The sequence below is a fragment of the Balaenoptera borealis genome (genome assembly GCF_965194805.1).
Source record: "Balaenoptera borealis genome assembly, chromosome: 13".
Taxonomy (NCBI): Eukaryota; Metazoa; Chordata; class Mammalia; order Artiodactyla; family Balaenopteridae; genus Balaenoptera; species Balaenoptera borealis.
Genome location: NC_138870.1, coordinates 78384995 through 78408008, shown reverse-complemented (window position 1 = coordinate 78408008; position 23014 = coordinate 78384995). Strand labels below are relative to the sequence as shown.

The window sequence follows — 23014 nt, the reverse complement described above, 5'->3', positions numbered from 1 at the left end:
GATTTCCACGTGACTTGCGTTAGCATTTTTGGCTTCAAAACTACCTCTAATGAACCATTTACAATTTTTTTAAGAGTGCTTAAAAAATTAGGCTGTGACAGTTACCCGAAACATAATTTGATATGCTGTTTAATTATTTAATACGCTATTTAAAAATTGAAGTGTGGCCTCTGGTTCATTGGTTGATACAGTACCATTAAGGTGGATTTGAAGCCCCTTCAAGACTATAATTGTTAGCTGAGTCCTTCATGGTCTGGATTTAGAAATTAGATTGTGTTCTAATAAAATGCTCATTCAAAAACGTCAACTTCAATGTTTTTAAAAATATGTCTTTAAAATATTACTAAACACCTACATCTTTTAAAAAATAATTACTAAGCTAAGGAAATTGAGTAAAATATTCTGTTAAAGTGAAAGTGGTCTAATCCATCTAGTTCTTATTATATTTATGTGCATTCACATTTACAGCCCATTTCCATATTCTCAAGAAAAATACATGATTCTTTTCTACAAAAATATTTATTGACCTAACATGGTTCAGATTTTTTTTTTTTTTAAACATGGTTCAGATCTTAGCAATAACGGTGGGTCTTGAAGCAAACCTTATGATAGCTCTCGGTCTCTTCTATGATGATCGAACATCATGACAAAACCTCACAACTCTCTTTACAGGAGGAAAATGAAAGTGGCAAATGGCTCTCTCTGCAGTGTGTTATCAAAGTGTGCATCTTTTTGTGAAAAAAAATACCATTGCGGGCTTCCCTGGTGGCGCAGTGGTTGAGAATCCGCCTGCTAATGCAGGGGACACGGGTTCGAGCCCTGGTCTGGGAAGATCCCACATGCCACGGAGCAGCTGGGCCCGTGAGCCACAACTACTGAGCCTGCGCGTCTGGAGCCTGTGCCCCGCGACGGGAGGGGCCGCGATAGTGAAAGGCCCGCGCACCGCGATGAAGAGTGGCCCCCGCTTGCCTCAACTAGAGAAAGCCCTCGCATGAACCGAAGACCCAACACAGCCAAAAATAAAATAAAATAAATAAATAAAGTAGCTATAAAAAAGAAAAGTGCTTTAAAAGAAAAAAAAAAAAATACCATTGCATTTTTTTCCAGGAGTAATACAAATGGAAACGAAAATGGAAATATAAAGCGGCTTCGTTAAATATCTTTTGAAGAGTACTCTGAAAACCTCTACATTAGACTTATCTATTGTTTAAAATGCAAATTATTGGCTAGTCTCAGACCCATGGAATCAGAGGGTTCTCTAAAATTTGAAAACCAATGATTGAGATGCTTAACTATATCTTGTTTCAGAAAGTTTTCCCTAAAAAAGAATAGCTATATATATACACACACATATATATGTATGTATAACTGAATCACTGTGCTGTACACCTGAAACTAACATGACATTGTAAATCAACTATACTTCAATTTAAAAAAATCAAAAAAAAAGTCTTCCCTAATCCTCAAAACCAGATTATTATTAGCCTTAACCATACTCTTCTTTCATTTCATAACCCTTCCATTGTAATTACTGCAGAGATGGCAGGGGCTGTGTCTTCTCTGCTGTATTCTCAAAGTTTAGCACAGTAACTGACACACGGTAAAACCCTTAAGAAACTCTTTGTTGAATAAATAAATGACTAATTAGTATAACATAGAACTATGGCCACGATGAGGCAGAATTCTTGATGATAATCCAATTTCCCAAGTCACAGACAAAAGTGATTTTAAATAAATAGTAACTCCTTCCCTCTCCCATGACTCATGTCACCACCACTCTGGAGAAAAGTGTTCTTTTAACTATAATTTTCCAATCCACCACCTTTAAAACTGAACTGTCATGTCAGAAGTGGTATTAAAGTATGTCTACAGCTCTACAACCATTCAAGCCAAATCTTTTGCTAATTCAAATTTAGAACAGGAAGTCCTCTGCACCCTTGGCATTGAAATCAAGAATGCTCTTAAAGAGAAGGAGTTAAAAATGCAACCAAGAGAAGTTCCATACAGTGAAGTGGTTGATTAAGAGTTAAGGGAAATGGAAGAAGCCACAGACACTAGAAACCTTGTATAGTTCTTTGAGGTTAAGTCTGGAAATCAGTTAGAAAACCATACTTAGAGAGTTTTGAAAATTTTGGCCAAGCATTCAAGATTAAGGGGTGTACTTTATTTACTTGAATATAGGTTGTAGTTTGTATTAAAAGCATCACCCCTTAAGGAAAGAGCATGGAGAGCTGATCTAGGAAAATGACCCCAGTGCACCTGCCCTTAAATTTATCTCATAAACCACGCTTCTGGGATAGAAAGGAGCCAAGAGAAGGAGATGCCTAGAACATTTCTTAATTTAAATGATACATTTAGTAACAACATTCCAGGCTCACAAGGCTAGAGCATGACTGTCTGGAAGTCAGTGACCACAGTATCTTTACCTTTGCCCCCACCCAGTCCTACAAAGAGCTCTTGCTCATGGCAGGAGCTACTTGGTCAATACTTGTTGAATGTTGAATAAAAACAAAAGGAAAACTCACATAAAGCTAAGGATAGAGAATTTTAAATAATTGGGCTTTCTATCATTGAAGTTTTGCTCTTGAGTATTATACTAAATTATAGACTAACCCTAAAAGTACTTATACTAAGATATAGACTCAGATGGGGTATGAAAGGTGAATACAGACAGGACCAGTTAGGGCCTAAAGCCGGAGTGTGGGGTGGGAGCTCGGCCACTGGGAAGACAAGTACAGTTACTAAGATCAGAAACAAGCTGAGTTGATTCTGAACATCTGAGATAATGGCCTGAGGCTTCTCTTCCTCAGCTTAAGGACTGGGTGAGTTGAAGATTTTTGAGTGGGATTTGAACACTTGGCCAAAGAAGGTTGCTAAGTGGTTAAAGGTACTAAGACATAGGAGAAAGTTTACACAGTTTGGCTTGTAGAACCTTCTTCCTTTGGCACACTGATTAATAACTCCCAGGCAGGGTCAGATTCATGGGCGTACAACCTTGTGCAGCTAGAGGGGCTCCACACTTGCTTTAATACTCTGCTGTCGCCATCTTGAAATTCTCAAGAATTTTATTTTCGAACTTGTATTTTATAAGCGAGGCTCCACGGGGCAATGGAGCCTGCACATGAGCAGAGAGGATATACACAAAACGTATGTCTGCCATTCCTTGCCACCCCATTTGCATATAGTGTTCGTGATGCCCCGTAAGCACAGATTTCTGGTGGACCCATGACGTGGGCAAGTTCAGCAAGACTGAAAGCGAGTACAAGTAACATTTAAAACTGAAAGCCCAAGAGTCTACACTTACAACCTGAACAAGAACATGCTTTGAACAGAGAAAAAAGGCAATGGGATTCTAAGAAACATAATCAATTTAAGAATCCCATCATGTTTTACTCCTGTTATTCCCCTGCATTAGCCAAACACTTTCACTGAAAATGATGACATAGAAGGAAAGGGAGAGATAGGGCAACCCATAGTTCCTTGTCCTTTCAGTTCCTCTTTAATCATCAGTAAGCTGAATGTAGAGAGTGTTGGTACAATGTGTATATATCAAGAAGTAATGCAAACACGGCAGCGTTTCCACTCTTCTGGTAAGAACAAAATACATATGAACGTATGAGCTACGAAATATGAATTGTGTTATTTCAACGATTCTGCATATGCTCTTACATTTGCGTTCAAAACTGACATTGCACAATATAAAAATGAACAGTAAAGTTCATGCAAATAATTTAAAATTTTAATATCTTTCTGCTTAGAATGACATTAAATAAAAAATAAAAAACACCATGATAAGTCAAGAGAGAGGCCACGGAAGAAAAAAAAGTTTACCTTTTAATACCTTTGATAGCATTTCCCCCCCTGCTTTTTCTTTGTAAATTGAAGTATAGTTGATTTACAGTGTTCTGTTAGTTTCACATGTACAGCAAAGTGATTCAGTTATACACATATATATATATATATATATATATATATATTCTTTTTCAGATTCTTTTCTCTTATAGGTTATTACAAAATATTGAGTATAGTTTCTCCTCCCTGCTTTTTCAGCAAGAAGTTGTGCATTTTTATTTTGCACTGGACCCTGCAAAATAAATACTTGCTATCAGGCAAGTATTCTAAGGAGCATTACCTTGGAAAATTCTGGAAAGTAGGAATGCCCATAGGGAACTGAAGCCTGAAAGATTATCTAACCTCCTTCCCAGTTACAGGGCAATTAAAGGGCATTGTCAGAGACTCTGATGAAGTAGGCGGATATGGACTCTGCTCCTTAGCTGTGTGGCCTTGTGAAAGTTGCCTAACCTTTCTGAGCCTCAGTTTCCCCATCTGTGAAAGTGGATAGTAAATGCACATGAGTGTTGTGAGGGATAGACACAACTCATACAAAGTATCTACTACTAGTAAGCTCTTAATTAATGATAGCTATTAATACTGCTGTACTTAAAAGTTCTGTTAGTTCTGGGACCCATAGGACAGCCCTTATATATGGTAGATTAAGGATTGCTTTTGCAAAAGGATTTGAAGACATACTGATTTCCTCCTGATGCCTAAAATCCTACTACCAATCCACTCCTGATTATTCTAACTTTCCTTTCCACATGCCTTCCCAGAAAAGGTATGATACACATCCTGAGCATCTCAATGTGAATGTAACAACAGATAGAGGCCATATCTGGAAAAGCAGTGGACACCTGGAGGGTGAGGTGGAGGGTGTTTCTGAAAGGGAAAAGTGCCCCAGAATGAACGCATGAGGGAAGAGTAGAAGGAAGGACAAAAACAAATTCCACCTTCTTGGAAACTACAAGTTAGACTTGTGATCATTAAAGTGGACAAGCTTGAGCAAGTCAAACATCTTACAACTCATCGGTCTCAATTTCACATAAAATAACAGGTTGATTATTGTAAAAATACCTTCACAATCTAAGATTTAAAATTCAGCAAGCATTCATCAGAGGCTTGTTCTATATATGACACAGTGCTAGGCACTTTGGGAGACACAAAAAGGAATAAGAAAAGATCCCTGCCTTCAAGGAGGTCACCATTTGGAAGAAAGGATGAGATCAACACACCTGTCGTGTATAATACAGGAAAGAAAAAGTGCTACAGGGAGAATTGAGACTGAGATACAGAGAAAAGAGCAGACATCTTTGTTTTTTGTTTTTTTTTAGGCAACTTTGTATTTTGAGCTGATGCATATCTTTCTCTTTACTCTTCCTGTCCCATGCTAACCTACATGAACTTTTTTGTTTTGCTACATACCAAGAACCACATTTTTTTTTTTTTGCACATACACTATATCAAACATGCTGGAAACTTTCACCAATGTCACATCAGTTAATTCATGTAAATACTGCTAGGGTGAGAAAATGGGGCTAATAGAAGCTAAGACTTACTCGAGGTCATGAAGCTAGTGGCTATCAGAGTCAAGTTTCGAACCCAGGTTAATATGACTCCATAGTCCAATCTCTTTCCATTTCATTTCCATAAGAGCCTACCTGAGGTTCCCCAAAGAGACCATGTGGTTATGTTCCTCCACACTTTTGTGCCTGCTGTTCCTCTATCTGGAAGGACTTTAATCCCTTGTCTCTAGGATAAACTCCTGTACATAATTTCAAACCCAACTCAGCTATTAAACTCTTTTTTCCCACCTCTTCACTCCTCCAAAATATCAGTAACTCCCTATTCTCTGCTTCTAGGTATCTCCTATATGTGCTGTTATTTTACTTATCATGTTGTAGAGGAATTCATTTATAGATTTGTCATCACTTTTAGACAGTAAGTTCTTTGAGTGATGGTCCATATCTTTTCCGTGTTTGTATATTTAGCACATGATAGGAGCTCAACAAATTTTTGCTAAAACACATTAAATTGGGTATTCAGTTAAGGTAATTAGTATTGGGAATTAGAACTTGTATTTTTTGTAAAGGACCAGAAAGTAAATATGTTAGGCCTTGCAGGCCATAGGGTCTCTGTTGCAATTACTTCCCACTGCTGTTTCAGTGCAAAAACAGTCATAGAAAATAAAAGAATGAGTGTCACTGTGTTCCAATAAGACTTCGTCTACTAAAACAGTCTGGTAGGCCAGATTTGGCACTCACACTGTAGTTTGCTAACCCCTCATGTATTGTATGCCAGTAGCTTATGAGTGGGAATAGAGGCCTTCCTGAGCAGAAGAAACAGCATGTGCAAATGCCCTGCGGCAGTATCCGTTCAAGGAAAAACACAAACCAGTAGGGCTGGTTTATGGTGTACAAAGAAGGGAATCATAATAGATACATCTGGTAAAGTGGGGCAAGGGTATGGACCTCAACAGCTAGAGTAAAGGTCTATTCTAAATCCAGTAGGTGTGGGAATGCCATTGAAGTTTTTTAACAAATTGATGACCTGCAGTGACTATACATTGGAAATTAAACTGCCCACATATACTTGAAGCACATGGATCAAGAGGTTTGTAAAATAACCTAAGCAAAGGAATAGCAGCAGTAAAAATGGAAAAACATGGGCAAATATGGGAGTGACAGAGGCAAAGTCAGCAGGAACTGGTAACCTATTGCACATCAGCATGAACAGAATAAAAATGACACTGACTTTTCTAGCCTTGTGTCTGGGAACACGGCAGACCCAATAATAAAATCAGGAAGGGCAAGAGGAGGAACTGACTTCAGAAAAAAAAAATGATAAATTTGTTTCAGACATGTTAAGTCTGATTTTAATACTTGTTTTGCCTGGTCAAAGCCCAAGTTTAAATACTGTGAATTATGACAACATTCCTTTCCAAAACTGGATTAAAATATTTCTGACATTTGTCAGGGAAAAGACTTTTAAGTTCTTTTCCAAAATATACCTTTCTGTGATGTTTGATCTCTGTTTAATTTTTATTTTAAGCTCCACTTGTCCTAACAACTAAAGAATACTTAGGAAGTTTTCTCTCCTTCCCTGTGTCTTTTAATTTTTCCAGTTGTGTGCTATGTAATTCAGACCATTCACTTTAAGTTCACATTTTCTCTGTAAAAATGGGATAAATTAATGGTCAGCACAGGGGATTTGGGTCTTCCCTTATGAAATGTGATTATTGAGTAAGCAGACTCAGGGTACAGTCCAACAATAAGAACACAAAAACCTAAATATCAAGTTAGAGACACAATTGAAATTGAACTCCAATCATAAGATATGTCCTGAAGGAAAGTTGATGTGGCACATAGAAATTGAGGTCAGGCCCCAAATAGCCAAAGCAATCTTGAGAAAGAAGAATGGAGCTGGAGGAATCAGGCTTCTGGAATTCAGACTATACTACAAAGCTACAGTAATCAAGACAGTATGGTACTGGTACAAAAAACAGAAATATAGATCAATGGAACAGGATAGAAAGCCCAGAGATAAACCCACGCACATATGGTCATCTTATCTTTGATAAAGGAGGCAAGAATATACAATGAAGAAAAGACAGCCACTTCAATAAGTGGTGCTGGGAAAACTGGACAGCTACATGTAAAAGAATGAAATTAGAACACTCCCTAACACCGTATACAAAAATAAACTCAAAATGGATTAAAGACCTAAATGTAAGGCCAGACACTATAAAACTCTTAGAGGAAAACATAGGCAGAACACTCTATGACATAAGTCACAGCAAGATCCTTTTTGACCCACCTTCTAGAGAAATGGAAATAAAATAAACAAATGGGACCTAATGAAACTTAAAAGCTTTTGTACAGCAAAGGAAACCATAAAGAAGATGAAAAGACAACCCTCAGAATGGGAGAAAATATTTGCAAATGAAGCAACTGACAAAGGATTAATCTCCAAAGTATACAAGCAGCTCATGCAGCTCAATATCAAAAAAACAAACAACCCAATCCAAAAATGGGCAGAAGACCTAAATAGATATTTCTCCAAAGAAGATATACAGATTGCCAACAAATACATGAAAGGATGCTCAACATCACTAATCATTAGAGAAATGCAAATCAAAACTGCAATGAGGTATCACCTCACACCAGTCAGAATGGCCATCATCAAAAAATCTACAAACAATAAATGCTGGAGAGGGTGTGGAGAAAAGGGAACCCTCTTGCACTGTTGGTGGGAATGTAAATTGTTACAGCCATTATGGAGAACAGTATGGAGTTTCCTTAAAAAACTAAAAATAGAACTACCATAGACCCAGCAATCCCACTACTGGGCATATACCCTGAGAAAACCATAATTCAAAAAGAGTCATGTACCACAATGTTCATTGCAGCTCTATTTACAATAGCCAGCACATGGGAGCAACCTAAGTATCCATCAACAGATGAATGGATAGAGAAGATGTGGCACATATATACAATGGAATATTACTCAGCCATAAAAAGAAACCAAATTGAGTTATTTGTAGTGAGGTGGATGGACCTAGAGTCTGTCATACAGAGTGAAGTAAGTCAGAAAGAGAAAAACAGATACTGTATGCTAACACATATTTATGGAATCTAAAAAAAAGAAAAGAAAAAAGTTTCTGAAGAACCTAGGGGCAGGACAGGAATAAAGACGCAGATGTAGAGAATGGACTTGAGGACACGGGGAGGGGGAAGGGTAAGCTGGGACGAAGTGAGAGAATGGCATGGACATATATACACTACCAAATGTAAACTAGATAGCTAGTGGGAAGCAGCCGCATAGCACAGGGAGGTCAGCTCTGTGCTTTGTGATCACCTAGAGGGGTGGGATAGAGAGGGTGGGAGGGAGATGCAAGAGGGAAGAGATATGAGGATATATGTATATGTATAGCTGATTCACTTTGTTATAGAACAGAAACTAACACACCATTGTAGAGCAATTATACTCCAATAAAGATGTTTTTAAAAAAAAAGAGAGAAATTGAGGTCAGGAACTTGCAAATTCTGAGTCAAGTTGCCAAATCTTGGTAACAAACACCCAAGAGCAGAGTCAGAACGACTAAGTCGAGTCACACAGTTGAGATTCACATACAGAAACCAGGTAAGTCTGAAGGTGCAGAAGAGCAGCCGAAGGGAGAATTTCTGGGTCTTAACTGACCGTGATCAACCAGGAAGTGTGTACTTAGCCCAAACGCAGCAATGTTTGGATCCCCTGATGTCTGTCCATGGCAGAGTTGGTTAAGTATATAACTTAAAATTGAAAACTACGTTCAACTCCCTATAGCATAAAAAAATGTAGATCCACCCCTACACACCTAATAGAAAGGCCAAAACCCAGAACAGTGACAACACCAAATGCTGGCAACAGGAACTCTCATCCATTGCTGGTAAGAATGCAGAATGGTACAGCCACTTTGGAGGACAGTTTGGCAATTTCTTACAAAACTAAACATATTCTTATTGTACAATTCAGCAATCGTGCTCCTTGGTATTTACCCAAAGGTGTTGAAACCTTATGTCCACACAAAAACCTGCACATGGATGTTTATAGCAGCTTTATCCATAATTGCCCAAACTTGGAAGCAACCAAGATGTCCCTCGCAAGGAGAATGATAAATAACTGTATACTGTGTACTGTGGTACATCCAGAAAATGAAATATATTCACTGCTAAAAAGGAATACGCTATGAAGCCATAAAAAGACATGGAAGAACTTTAAATACATATTTAGTTTTCTTAAAAGTGAAAGAAGCCAATCTGAAAAGGCTACCTATTACGTGATTCCAACCACATGACATTCTGGAAAAGGCAAAACTATGGAGACAGTAAAAAATATCCGTGGTTGCCAGGGGTTGGCAGGGAGAGTGGGGGGGATGAATAGGTGGAGCACAGAGGAATTTTAAGGCAGTGTAACTATTCTGTATGATAATATAATGAAGGATACATGACGTTACGCATTTGTCCATACCCATAGAATATACAACAAGAGTGAACCCTAATGTAAACAAGGGACTTTGGGTGGTGATGACATGTCAAAGTAGGTTCATCAATTGTAGTAAATGTACCATTGTGGTAAGGAATGTTGATAATAGGGAAGGCTATTCATGTGTGGCAACAGAGGGTGTATGGGAAATCTCTGTACCTTCCTCTCAATTGTTCTGTGAACTTAAAACTGCTCTAAAAAACCAGTCTTAATAAATTTAAAAAAATTAAGTTTACTAAAAGAACAACAACAACAAAAACGTAGATCCTAAAAAGGGTGATCAAATCAAAAGTTACAAGAAAAACTTGCAAATAAAAACTGTACCACAATCTGAACAATGTCTGTAGTTTAGTTATTAGTATTGTACCAAAGATAATTTCTTAGTTGTGACAAATGTAGCATGGTTATGTAAGATGTAAACATTAGAAGAAGCTGAATAAAGGTAGACAGGAGTACTCTATTGCTATCTTTGCAACTTCTCTGTAAAATCTAAAATAATTCCAAAATAAAATAGGAAAAAAAAAAAATCTCCACATAGCTTTCTGGTACTAAAATTTACGTGCTTGAAAGATTAGTCATTGCTTAGGATGGCTTTTCTTCCAAAGGCCCTTACCGCAATGAGTCAAGTAAGTCAATTGCTCAGGGCACGTATGTAGAAACTGACGGACCTTTTTTCCAAGCCTCGCTCTGTTATTTACTAGCTGTGTGACTTGGAGCAGGTTTACTTAACTTCCGTTAAGTCTCTATTTATTTCACCTATAAAGTGAGTACACTAATACTTGCCTATTACAAAATAATCCAGAGTGCGTTGCACATCGCCTGACACATGGATAGTGCTCAATAGACGTGACAGTTAGTAGTACTGATTGATATCTGTACATCATCTGTGTGTGTGTGTCAAAATTTAACCTCTCCACAGGCAGAGCTGCCTATGCGGCACTCAGTGTGTCTCATCACTGCCCCAAATGGAACGCTAGACTTGTTTTGCTGTGCTTTGGGTTCACAAACAGAAGTTTCGTTCCAGCCTTCTCTCAGAAATATGATTTTCAACTCAGCGCCTCTTTTATATTAAAGTAAGCACCATGACCAGATGGTCCCTGTTCTGGAGTTCCAGAATGACATTAAAAATGAGTGGGCAGAGGGATTTTATTAGTCATTTGTTGGCTTCATAGCAGCCATTTCCATGAAATTATAGGACAATGACAAAATTAAAGCAGCTTATGCTGGGCTTTGGAAAGCTGGTCTCTGTGTCTGCAAACACTCACAGGTCAGGAATGTAGAACAGGGGCAATAAATTAAAGAGTTACTGCTTGGCAGTCCCAGGTCCTTTTGGCTGAGAAGCCAAGACCTCTCTGGAGCTAGGCCCTGAGGAAAATAGTCTAATGACTGGAAATACTGCCATGCTGAAGGCCTGCAACACCTCAGCTTTGTGGTTAGCATTACCCCACCAGCGGAGGGGAGGTAGCTCTTAAAGGGCTGTGGGAAACTGCCCATGAACTGGATCCAATAGGTGAAAGAGAAAATGGAATCAAACCTGGGACTTTAAACCCAACCCATCGAGGCAGAGGCTCCTGTTCAAGTATTCCCTGAGGCAGCCGGTCCCCCGATTACCTTTCCCTACCTGGGCCGCCCTCGTCTCTGCCCTACCATTCCTCTGTGAAGCTGCCTTCCCACTACCTGCACCCGCCTCCTCCAGCCTACCCCGCAGCTCCATCTCAGAAGCTAATGACAGATACTGTGGAACAAATAAATATGGAGCTCAGAGACTCAAGACCTGAGTTCTGGTCCTAACTCCACCACTCGCTATGTGAAAAAGAGAATGAACATCTCTCACAGTTCCAGCTTTCTCACATTGAATAACTTCCTTTGCATTACAAACAACAAATTCCTCATTTGGCCTATAATTTCCATATGGGATTGTTGGGAGGTTTAAATGAAACATTTTAAAAGTGTCTAGTACCTTGCAGGCACTCAATTGACATTAATTACCTCCCCCTTATTATCCATCAGAGAACTTTAGGAAAATACCCAGGGATTAGTGGTATAATTTCCACTGTCATTGGCCTCAGTTTTGGCCTTGCTCATAGCACAGTGAAAAGTAGAATGTCTTAGCATTCCAAGAAATATTGACTTTTGAGTTTTTAAAAGCCAAGTGAATATCAAACTTGAATTGTCTGCTCTCTGAGCTCAGATTCCTCTGACAACAATCGATTTTGATTGTTACACCAATATGTAGGAAATAACTAGTGAATTGAATGGCCTTCCTTCTTAACACCCATATGATATTTGCTTGAATAATTTTGCTGACTCTTTCCACGTATATTTTTACTCTAAATCCATTGAGAAGAGAATAGTGAATGTGTCTTGGTCTAGATATTGTGTCTCCTTAGGAGCTTTTTATAAATATCTTCAAGATATGCACCCTCTTTTCCCAAAGAAAAGACACAGAAGTGATCGGAAGCCACTTCTCCTAAATATTATCCATTTCTTTAGCAGCTCCTAGAATTTCTAAAGGTGACAGAAAGTCTGCTTTTGTATTTTTTCGAGAATGATAGGGAAATAGAAGCCATTTACAAGTGACTAAAAGGTTGTATTAACTTTTCAGATTGCCTTTCCTTTAAAATCTCAGGTTGGATTCTTAAGTGCCTTTGTTTCCAAAGCAGACAAGGGTCAGTCAGCTGCTGTGCTTCAGCTGGACAGCATGTTAGTGTCAGAGTAACTGTCATTTTTTGTGCAATGATTTCAGCAGGGAGCTCTTATCTGTCTGCACACCTCAAATTTCTGAACTCAGTAACAATTGATCAAGTGTTAACTAGACTTATTGTGGTGACCATTTTGCAGTTTTTACACATATCGAATCATTGTGTTTTACACCTGAAAGTAATATAATGGTATATGTCAATTATACTTCAATAAAAAAATTATAATGTATTTTTTCCCTTACCCTATATTGTATCTGGTCTCCAACTTATAGAATAAATTATATTTTAATGTGATTACTTGAAAAACTTTTGTTAGAATGATGATTAGATTTTGAATGAAGAATACACATATGGAATTTGTTTTAAAAATTGAGAGGGCTGGTAATGAAATGTAGCAGGTAAGAGGTAAAAGGAGAATTGTTTTAAGATGAAGAAGAAGAAGAGACGAAAGCCATAAAAGCGAAGTCGAATAAATAATTATAGGGAAGCAGGATGTATAGTGATTAGGAGCACAGATGCCCTGTGTCCTCAATGCAGATCTACCCATGTTAGTTGTGTGATTTTAAGGAAATTACTTAACCTCTCTATGTCTTAATTTTGTCACCTATACCAGAGATGATGTGCTAATGGTATCTGTCTAATAAGGTTGCTAAAAGGAGTAAATGAATTAGCATCTATCACATAGTAAGCACCATATAAACTTTGTTAAACAAATAAAAATCATAATGGCATAGTAGATACATGACACAATGCATTTGTCAAAACCCATGGAACTTTACAGCACAAAGAGTAAAATTTATGAAACCCTCATCATGTGATAGGCACTTTCTATGCATTAACTTTATAACCCCAAAATAACTGGTACCAGAAAAAATGCCACTTATAATGAATCAACCAAAACTAGGGTCTAAAATTTCATAGTGAGTAGTGAAAAAAATAGGTTTGATTGGATGTCCATTTCAAAAAGAAAACTAAAATTATGAAACTAACTTTATTAAAATACACGTTTTAAAGTTTATATTATGCATGTATATTTATTTATTTATTTATTTATTTTAAAATATTTTTTTAATTGGTTGCACTGGGTCTTAGCTGCAGCACATGGGCTCCTTAGTTGCAGCAGGCAGGCTCCTTAGTTGTGGCTCAAGGGCTCTTTAGTTATGCATGTATATTTATGTGGGAATTCTTAGAATTAACAAGTAACAAATCAACTTGGGTTTGTTTTCGTATAATTTTTGCAACCAAAATGTATGATGTCATGAAATGGCATCTTTTTCTTTGAAGCATGATCTTAAAGAGGATATTTTTACAAAAGATATTTTATGACTTGCTTAATTTTCCCAATATTTCTTTTAATCCTCTGATGTTCAAATCATTCTCCTCTGAAGAAACTATCCTATTACCATCTTTGTCCCCCATGAAGTCCAGCCAGATCACACCACTTAGAGTTATTCTTTCCTGCCTTTGACTTCCAGAATCTTTTTTTCCCCTACTTCTCTGGTAACCTCATTTTATTCTGTTGGGTATTATAATTAGTCGTTTAAATGCCTTTCCTTTGCCCGAAAATGATACTAAGAACTGCAACAATGTCTAAGTAACTTTTATGCCCTCTGTAGCACCTAAAATGGTGCCTTGTGTTCAGTCAGCCGCAGTTTCCCCATTTATAAACTAGAGGAGAGTAACAAAACCTGAAATTCCTAATTCACAGGATTACTGTGAGAACCCATGAGACTGACCTTCCCCGCCCCAGACAGGGCCATGAGGCCACTGGCGCTTTCTTAATCTTCCCTGAGAATGCCAATCCTGCTGCTTCATAAGCCACGGCAGGGAGAGTTTAGAACTTTATCTCTTCCCAATAGCCCAGGTTTGTCAATACACTTCAACCTTCATGGTAACTCCAATCTATTAACCTCTGACCTCTGAGGTACAGCCTTGAGAACAATTCTGAGACCACGTACAGGACCAATGGGAGAGACTGCCATGATGGGATAGAAACGTCTGCCATGACTTTAGGATTGGGAACTGGTGATGTGTGATCTATAATCTCAAAGTATGGCCACCAGCAGTTACTCAGCCCCTGATTGTGCATGCTGCTTTTCACATCAAGGAGTAGAACTGATTTCCCCCTGCTGAATCTGGGCTGGCCTTGTAACTTGCTTTGACAAATAGAATTTGGAAGTAGTGATGTGGGACTTCTAAAGCTAAGACTTGAAAGAGACTAACAGCTTTTGCTTCTTCTCTTTTAGAATCCAGATGCCATCTAAGAAGTCTGACTTACCTGAGGCCACCATGCTATAAGGAAGACCAAGATAGCCGTGTGGAGAGAGAGGGCCCATGCAGAAGATCACTGAGGTGTCTGTCATGTGAGTGAAGCCTTATTGGACCTTCAGGTCCACTGAATGCAGTTGAATGACTCTAGGTGACATTATGTGGAACTGAAGAGCTAGGCAGATGTACCCTGCCCAGATTTCTGCCCCACAGAATCATCAAAAATAGCAACTTGTTTTAAGCCATTAGGTATTGGGATGGTTTGTTACACAGCAATAGATAACTGAAACATGGTAGTTTGGACCAGAGTTTTGCCATTTCTAAATTAAAGGGTACTAGTTAGCTCCCAGGCCCCTATTCCAGGTAATCTAATTCAATTGCTTAAAGATTAGTATATTTTAAAACTGTCCATCAGACTCTCCTGTAGAATTAGAGTTCAGAACCACAGGTCCAGGTAGAATCATAAGTGGATGCACCGATTTAGAAAGTCAAACTGAGCTGAAACAGAGGAATAAGACTTTATCTGGCTAATACCAGATCAACAAAATAAAACAAAAACTCCTTAGTCATCGACAACAAGCCTCATTACGTCAGGCAAGATGCAGAGGAGCAAATAGAGAAGAACACAGCAATTAGAGATAAATGAGTAAACTGGAAGATAAAAGAACATTCCTCTTGGGTTTTTTTTCCCCCTGAGCAAATATAATTTTTCTATGTTTTTTCTATCTCAGTCTTTTCCATGTGTCTGTACTAAATGAAACTTGCCTGGAGTTGGGTGACAAAAGTCTGCATTTCATTCCTATTAATGTCATCTTGAGCTAAGTTTGCAGTGTGTTTATGGGTCCATTAGGTCCTTATCCCCAAATTCAGGCCCAGTATTACCTGAGTTGCAGCATAATTAACCATACAAACAAGATAGATAGATAGATAGATATACATATTTTTTTGCCAAGATTTTCAGGATGTTACATTGTGCCTCATATCCCATTTTCAACTGAAATTTGGATTAAAAATGTTTGACAGTTTTTGGTGAAAACACAAGAGGAAGGAGTTTAAGCCCCTCAGATGTGTGGAGTGCTGTTATACATGTTCACATTACACTGGAAAGTCATTAAGGAAATACATATGCCAAACCACGTCATCAATTTTGAGATATTGACTCTAACAGAGATGTCAATATTCTAGTCACATCAGCAGAGTTTAATTTCACCTAATGTCTACTGACATGTGACACTTTTCCTGCCCTTTAAACCATTTATATCTTTGTTTTAGGCAAAATGCATTCTGTCTCTATTGATATATAATTAGCAAGTACTTGAATCTAAAAAAACTGTAGACGTGAAAGAAAGAAAGAAAGAAAGAAAGAAAGAAAGAAAGAAAGAAAGAAAGAAAGAAAGAAAGAAAGAAAGAAAGAAAAAGGAAGGAAGGAAGGAGGGAGGGAAGGAAGGAAGAAAGGAGGGAGGGAGGGGGGGAAGGAAGGAAGGAAGAAAGGAAAGAAAGAGAAAGAAAGTGCTGGTTTTCACTGGAGGCATGTCTGCCTTTGAAGCCTCATATTTCAGAAGCTGAAATAAGAGTCTCCAGTGGTTTTGATTATAATCGTTGCTATGTGGTCCTCGCGCTTTCCAGGGCACCTCACATAAGACCACATGTGAGATTGGCTGAATAGCGCTGATTAGTGAATGAATATTACAGAGAAAAGCCTAGAGGTCTTTCAGCCCCCAGCCACTTTCCAGGAGGGGGAAGAACATCCTCTGGGCCAGGCACATTCAGTCTTTGGATGTGTTACTATGAAATACTTTCATCGCTCCAGTTTCTACTCATGTGGATTTTTCCTGGCTCCAGCTCAGCGACCTGATTCTCTAATTTTCCCCCCTCTGAGAACATACTTTTTCTTAAGTTATTTTTTCTCTGAAATCCACACTGCCTCCCCTCCCTTACCTTTTGATTTCTTAGTCAGCCTGGAGACTACCTCACCAGTTGTGATTAGCCTGAATACTTGAGGGAGGGAGGAGGGCTCTCCTTAGGGAGCAGGGGAATAAAGCGAGATCCCTTCTTCTAAGAGTAAAGAAGAGAAACCCAGGCCCACGTAAGCTGATTAGGGCTCTCTTTGCTTTTTCATCGATTGTAAAGCACCAAACTCTGATGAGGGCCTCTTCTCTCTGTTATTTTATAACCTTAATTGACCCATACCACACACTCTCAGCTTGTTAGGCTAGATATACTTTCTAATATACTTTCCTGGACCAAGTAAAGAGCAGAAATATACAACATTTAAGTGCAAGTTAGCAGCTTTCTCAGTTTTTCTATCTCAGTCTTTTCCGTGTGTCTGTTCTAAATGAAACTTGCCTGGAGTTGGGTGACAGAGGTCTGCATTTCATTCCCATTAATGTCATCTGGAGCTAATTTTGCAGTGTGTTAGTGGGTCCATTAGAACCTTACAAATACTATTTCTGTGAAAAAATTATGTTTCCTATGTTTTTCACAAGTCAATTTGTCATTTTTTTCAATCATAATAGCTATGATTCATGCATGCTGTGCTCTGTTCAGCTTTTTAACTACATTATCTCTAATAGTCCCCAAAATAACCCTGAAAGTAGTTATCAATATCCCCATTCTATAGATGAAGAGTCTGAAGCCTAGAGTTAAGTGTATAATAATTTGCCCAAAAGGGCACAGTTAGTAAGTGTCAGACCTGAGATTCAAACCCAGGACTCTTTAGCTCCAAACCTTTATATTAACCACTACGTTCAACTGCCTTTCAAAAACATGCATGGCCAGCTTGAAAATTATCGAAGAGGGAGAGAAAGAGGAATTTTTTTTTAAGAACAGGAAAGACAGGAAAAGAAATGAAAAAGTTCCCTATTTGAGCATAACAAGGGGTGGGGATGAGAGTAGGGAGAACGAAGGAGTGGCGTTCAGAGCTGTTTAAACTGAGGGCAGGGCAGTGCAGAAACACCCTGTTTTACGGAGAGCTAATTTAATACAAGAAAGCATGTTATCTAGGTGCCCAGTTTCCAAGAATGGTTACAGGCAATGCCATGTTTAAAAACCAGTTGTTGAATTTGATGCAAACTCTACCTAATAAACAAGAAGTCGCTGAGCTGCTGGGCAATCCCCTTTATCAATTGATGGCCATTATCGATTTGGAGAAGAGATTGACTTCTCCCTTTTGATACAGAAAGCATAAAATTCTAGTCTGCTACCATAAAATTTCATAAACTTTCTCTTGACCCTTTAATAAGTATAAAAACAAGAAGAAATATGAAGACAGAAACCTACTTCATCATGTTTACACATCCCCCTTTGCATGCTAAGACCATAATATTTTATTCCCTTTTATGTATTTTTCAAATTCCATAACAAATATCTATATAATTAGAATTATTAGATACTGATTTAAAAATCTCTGTTGATTTGTATTAGTTTATCAAAATTGATGTTGATAATGGGCACTTGCCATATGATTGCTTTATTGATAGACACTCTCTTTAGATCAGAGACTCCTGACTGAACAGCCTGTTATACTGACACCAAGCATACCAGTAACCTGCTCCCTGACCTATATAAGGTAACTATTTTGTGTTTGACTTTATCGTCAATGAAGCTCCTGATATTTTCCGGAGCTGAGTTTCCAGAGCAACTATAGCTGAGAGTTGGCTGTCTGGCTGGAACTGAATCCCTAAGAGGTACATGGATGAAATCATGGGAGACCGTGGTCACTGGTCAACAGATACTCGGAAACCTATGGGAAATGTAATTTCATTTTACCTTTGAGGTTTGTGTCAAGAAGATCATTCACTTTTGCAACCATGGCACTGAGACATTTTTGTAATTTCCCATAGCTTAAGGGCTTTTCATGCTGCATTAAGTATCTATGGTGTTTAAACAGCATTACAGCCTATTAAATCCACGACCCACAAATAAGGAGCTCTATAGACACAAAAGAGTAATGCACAAGAACAGTTTTCTATAAGGTTATTTCTCTATAAAATAGAAAAAAGAGGGGCTTCCCTGGTGGCGCAGTGGTTGAGAGTCTGCCTGCCAATGCAGGGGACGCGGGTTCGAGCCCTGGTCTGGGAAGATCCCACATGCCGCGGAGCGACTGGGCCCGTGAGCCACAATTGCTGAGCCTGCATGACTGGAGCCTGTGCTCCGCAACAAGAGAGGCCGCGATAATGAGAGGCCTGCGCACCGCGATGAAGGGTGGCCCCCACTTGCCACAACTGGAGAAAGCCCTCGCACAGAAACGAAGACCCAACACCGCCATAAATAAATAAATAAATAAATAAATAAACCCAAAGTTTAAAAAAAAAAAAAAAATCCTTGGAGGCATCCTCGATTCCTCACTTAAAAAAAAAAAAAAATAGAAAAAAGAAAGCCTTTATGTAAAGTAGGAATTTGGGTCCTTGGGTCATTGATAAATGGAATATAAAGGGGAAAAAATTTCAACTGCTTCTACCTAATTTCCTCTGTCACATGATTTGGCTTCTTAACAGCAAATGTGTCTGTGGCATTACATATTCAAGGCATTAGTAGTCATTGCCTTAGAATTCATGACTTCTTACTTTCCATGCCGAAGTTTGACCACACCTGTGTACTCAATACACAGCAAGGAACCTTCTCATTGCAATAAAAATAGCTTCAACCAGGGGCTGCTCTAATTTTGCTTGGCTTTGGTCTTATGAAATGACTCACCTAACACTTTTTAAAACTTCTCTGCATATTGAATAAATAAAATGTAACTGAATCACTAATTTGCAGTGACTAACTGCACTAACTAACCCTCACTTGAAGAGAGAAGGATTGCAAAATTTTATGCCCTGAAATGAAGCTACTTTTTTTTTTTTTTTAAATGGATGCTTGGAAAATCACCGTTTGACTTCTGGACACAGTGTTTCAGACTCCAGTGTTAATTTTATTAAGCAGTATAATCAGAAAGTCACTTGAATCATCATGTAATAATTTGTGCTTCTGGACCTTAATAGATATGGCTGTAAGAACTCAATGCTCAAATAATTATTCCAATAAAGAGAGACATAATCAACCCAATGTTATTCAGACTCCAAAGTAACTCACTGTAGTGATTCTTATTTTTTTTAAATGTAATCTTAGAAAAAAAAAGAATAGGGAACTAGGAATTTTTGGAGGCTTCCTACAACGATGGTGAGTTGGTAACTTTGGAAACTCAAAAGGAGGTAGAGAGACACATTTTATTGAATCTTACACCAAGTACACACAGTCTAAGGGATGAGGGTAAATTTCCTAATTTCGATAGAATTTCACTCTACTCTTTAGCAAAATTGAACTAGTTGTACTGAGGGATCTCACCATATGCTATGGAGAATAATTTATGTATAATTTAAATACAAAAATAGTAAAATATTCAGGGAATAAACCCAAATATCTACAGTGTAACAACACTGTACAATAATATACAGTACCCATCACCCTCCCTTTTAAAATCCTGCTTATTTGTGTTACTTTTTCTAATCTAAATGGTACTCAAATTCATTTATATGAAGGCTTTCTTAGATTACAATTTCACATTCATTTGACAAACGTTTAATGAGTACTTAGTGCTGTGTTGTATAGAGGATGATGAATATGGTTCAGCATTCAGATTGCTCACAGAGTAGTTGCAGAGATAGAAATACAGGCCAATAATTGTCATTGTGAAAAATGTTATGAGAGTATCAAGTATTATGGGGTCCCAGGGGAAGGAAGGTACTATTTGGGTCTCTTCCGTTCTCTGTTATCCATTCTCCTTACAGGCTTTCATCCTCGCCACTCCACACTGTTCTTATCCAGGTCAACGATGGCTCCCACGTTGCTAAATATGGGTCATGTCTTAGTCCTCATCTCACTCAATATGTCAACAATATTTCACACAGTTGTTCATTTCCTCCTTCTTGAAAGACTTCCTTCACTTGGCTCCTGGGAGGTCACTCTTGCTTCACTTCATGTCTCACAGTCACTCCTTTTAAGTCTTCTGTGTTGGCTCTTCTACAGCTTTCCAAGCTCTGAACATCAAGTACTTCAGAACTCAGTCCCTGAACTCTATTCTCTTCTCCCTTCTCTCTAAGTGATCCTACCTCATTTCAGGGCTTTAAATATCATCTATTTCAGATAACTCCCCAATACCTAGTCCCACCCATGATATTCCCACTGAACTCCAAAGCATTTATGCAATGGCCTACCTGACATTTACACTTACAGGTCCAACAGGCATCTCACACATAATATGATTTTTTAAAAAATCTTGATTTTTGCCACCCAATCTGTTCCTCCTACAGTCTTCGCCATCTTAATAGAGGGAAACTTCATCCTTCCAGTTCCTCAGGTCAGAATTCTTGGCATTGTCCGTGACTATTTCCTTCACATTCTACCTTTCAGCTTTGCCTTCAAAACATATTCAGAATCTGACGACTCTTAATACCTTCCCTCTTGTCACCCTGGACAACATTTGTCACCTGGATTATTACAATAGCCTCTTAGCAGGTCTTTCTGCTTTTGTTCTTGCCTCCCTATAGTCTATCCTACACATGGCTATCGCCGTGATCCTATTAAAATCTAAGGCAGATTATTTCACTCTTCTGCTTCCTACCCTTCAATGGTTTCCAGTCTTACTCCAAATAAAAATTAAAGTCCTTTCCATGGCCCACAAGGCCCTACAAAATCTTGCCCATAGCTACCTCTCTGATCTCATCCCTCACTCATTCACCTCACTCCAATCTCACTGGCCTCCTATCATTTCCTCCAGTATACCAAGAATGCTCTGCTTTGGGCACTTTGCACTTGCTATTCCCTCTGCCTGAAATGCTTTTCCTACTACCACTCCCCACTTTCTATATCCACATAGACTGAACTCATGCTTTATTTTCATCTCTGCTCTCATATTACTTCATCCTAGTGGCCTTCCTCAACCACTGTTTAAAATAACATCCTCACCCACCTACCCTGCCTTATTTTTCTTCATCCTAGTTCCACCTGGCATGCATGCTGTTGCTTGCTACTTGTTTATTGTCCACTTGCTTCCACTAGAATCTAAATTCTATCACAGTTGAAAATGTCTGTTTTTTCACCGTTGCCTCTCTAGATCTTAGGACAGTATCTGGCATATAATAATCTTCCAATAAATAATGAATTTTAATGAATTAATATATTTGAGCTGAGAAAAAAGGACAAAGGATCCCAGGCAGAAGAAACCAGCACCTGCAAAGGAATAAATTTGGTCTGTTTAAAACAGAAGTGAGTAAACTTACAACCTGGGGACCAAATCTAGCCTGCTACTTGTTTTGGTTAAAGTTTTATTGAAATATAGCCAGGCTCATTCATTTACATTACTATTTATGAATGCTTTCGTTCTACAACAGCAGAGTTGAATAGTTATGAAAGAGACCATATGGCCTGCAAACCTGAAATATTTACTATATGGCTCTTTACAGAAAAAGTTTGCCAACCCTTGGTCTGAAGGGTAGAATGCATTTTGGACACGGTGGGAAGATGGAAGAGTCAGTACGGACACGCTGGAAAGGGTTTATATGAGTTTGGATGTCACATGTAAGTCAAGAGAGAGTGAGACAATGGGTGCTTTTAGGCAAGGGAGTCCCTGAAAGGCAGGAACTATGTCTAATGTACTTTGTGCATTAAAGAGTACTTGCTATTTAAACCAGTTATCCCAGTGGCAGCTGCTGCCAGGACGCCTGCCTTTATGTCATGGCCACGTCTGGGATTAGCTCTTGACGTAGGAACCAGAAAGTGGTGAGGATCCCTTTGCTTCCTCCACCCTTCTATATGAGGTGTTGGTTTGGAAATGATCTATCTCTTGTGGTGAGTCTGGCACAGATGGCCCCAACAGAATCCATTATCGCCTCTAGATAACTGGCCTGGGCTGATCTCAAGAGTCCCAGAAACATGAGGGTGGTTCTAGGACTTGTGTCTCCTCAGACTTGTTGGTCCTGCTTTAGGAAGCTTCTGGAATTTGAGAAACTTTGGAATCATTTCTATAGAGGGTGACAAGAAAAACTCTAAATTTTCAGTGGTTTGACAGCTCGTCAGACCTTTTCCAAGTTCTCTAAACCACGTGAATCAGTGAGACTTTGCCACTGGGTAAGGTCAAAAGACTGCTGATCCGTTTTGCTTTTACTCAGATTGGATTTCACAGTAAAGCAGCCTTTCCCCTGCTG

General features: G+C 38.6%; 1 long non-coding RNA gene across 3 annotated transcripts in view; it reads left to right on the top strand.

The window, feature by feature from the left end:
• LOC309609241 overlaps positions 1-23014 on the top strand; it is a 348772-nt gene that overhangs the window by 207744 nt on the left and 118014 nt on the right. For all 3 annotated transcript variants that reach the window (XR_014233328.1, XR_014233329.1, XR_014233330.1), the window contains exon 3: positions 14807-14923. This is a non-coding gene — a long non-coding RNA (uncharacterized lncRNA). The remainder of the gene's footprint in view (positions 1-14806; positions 14924-23014) is intronic.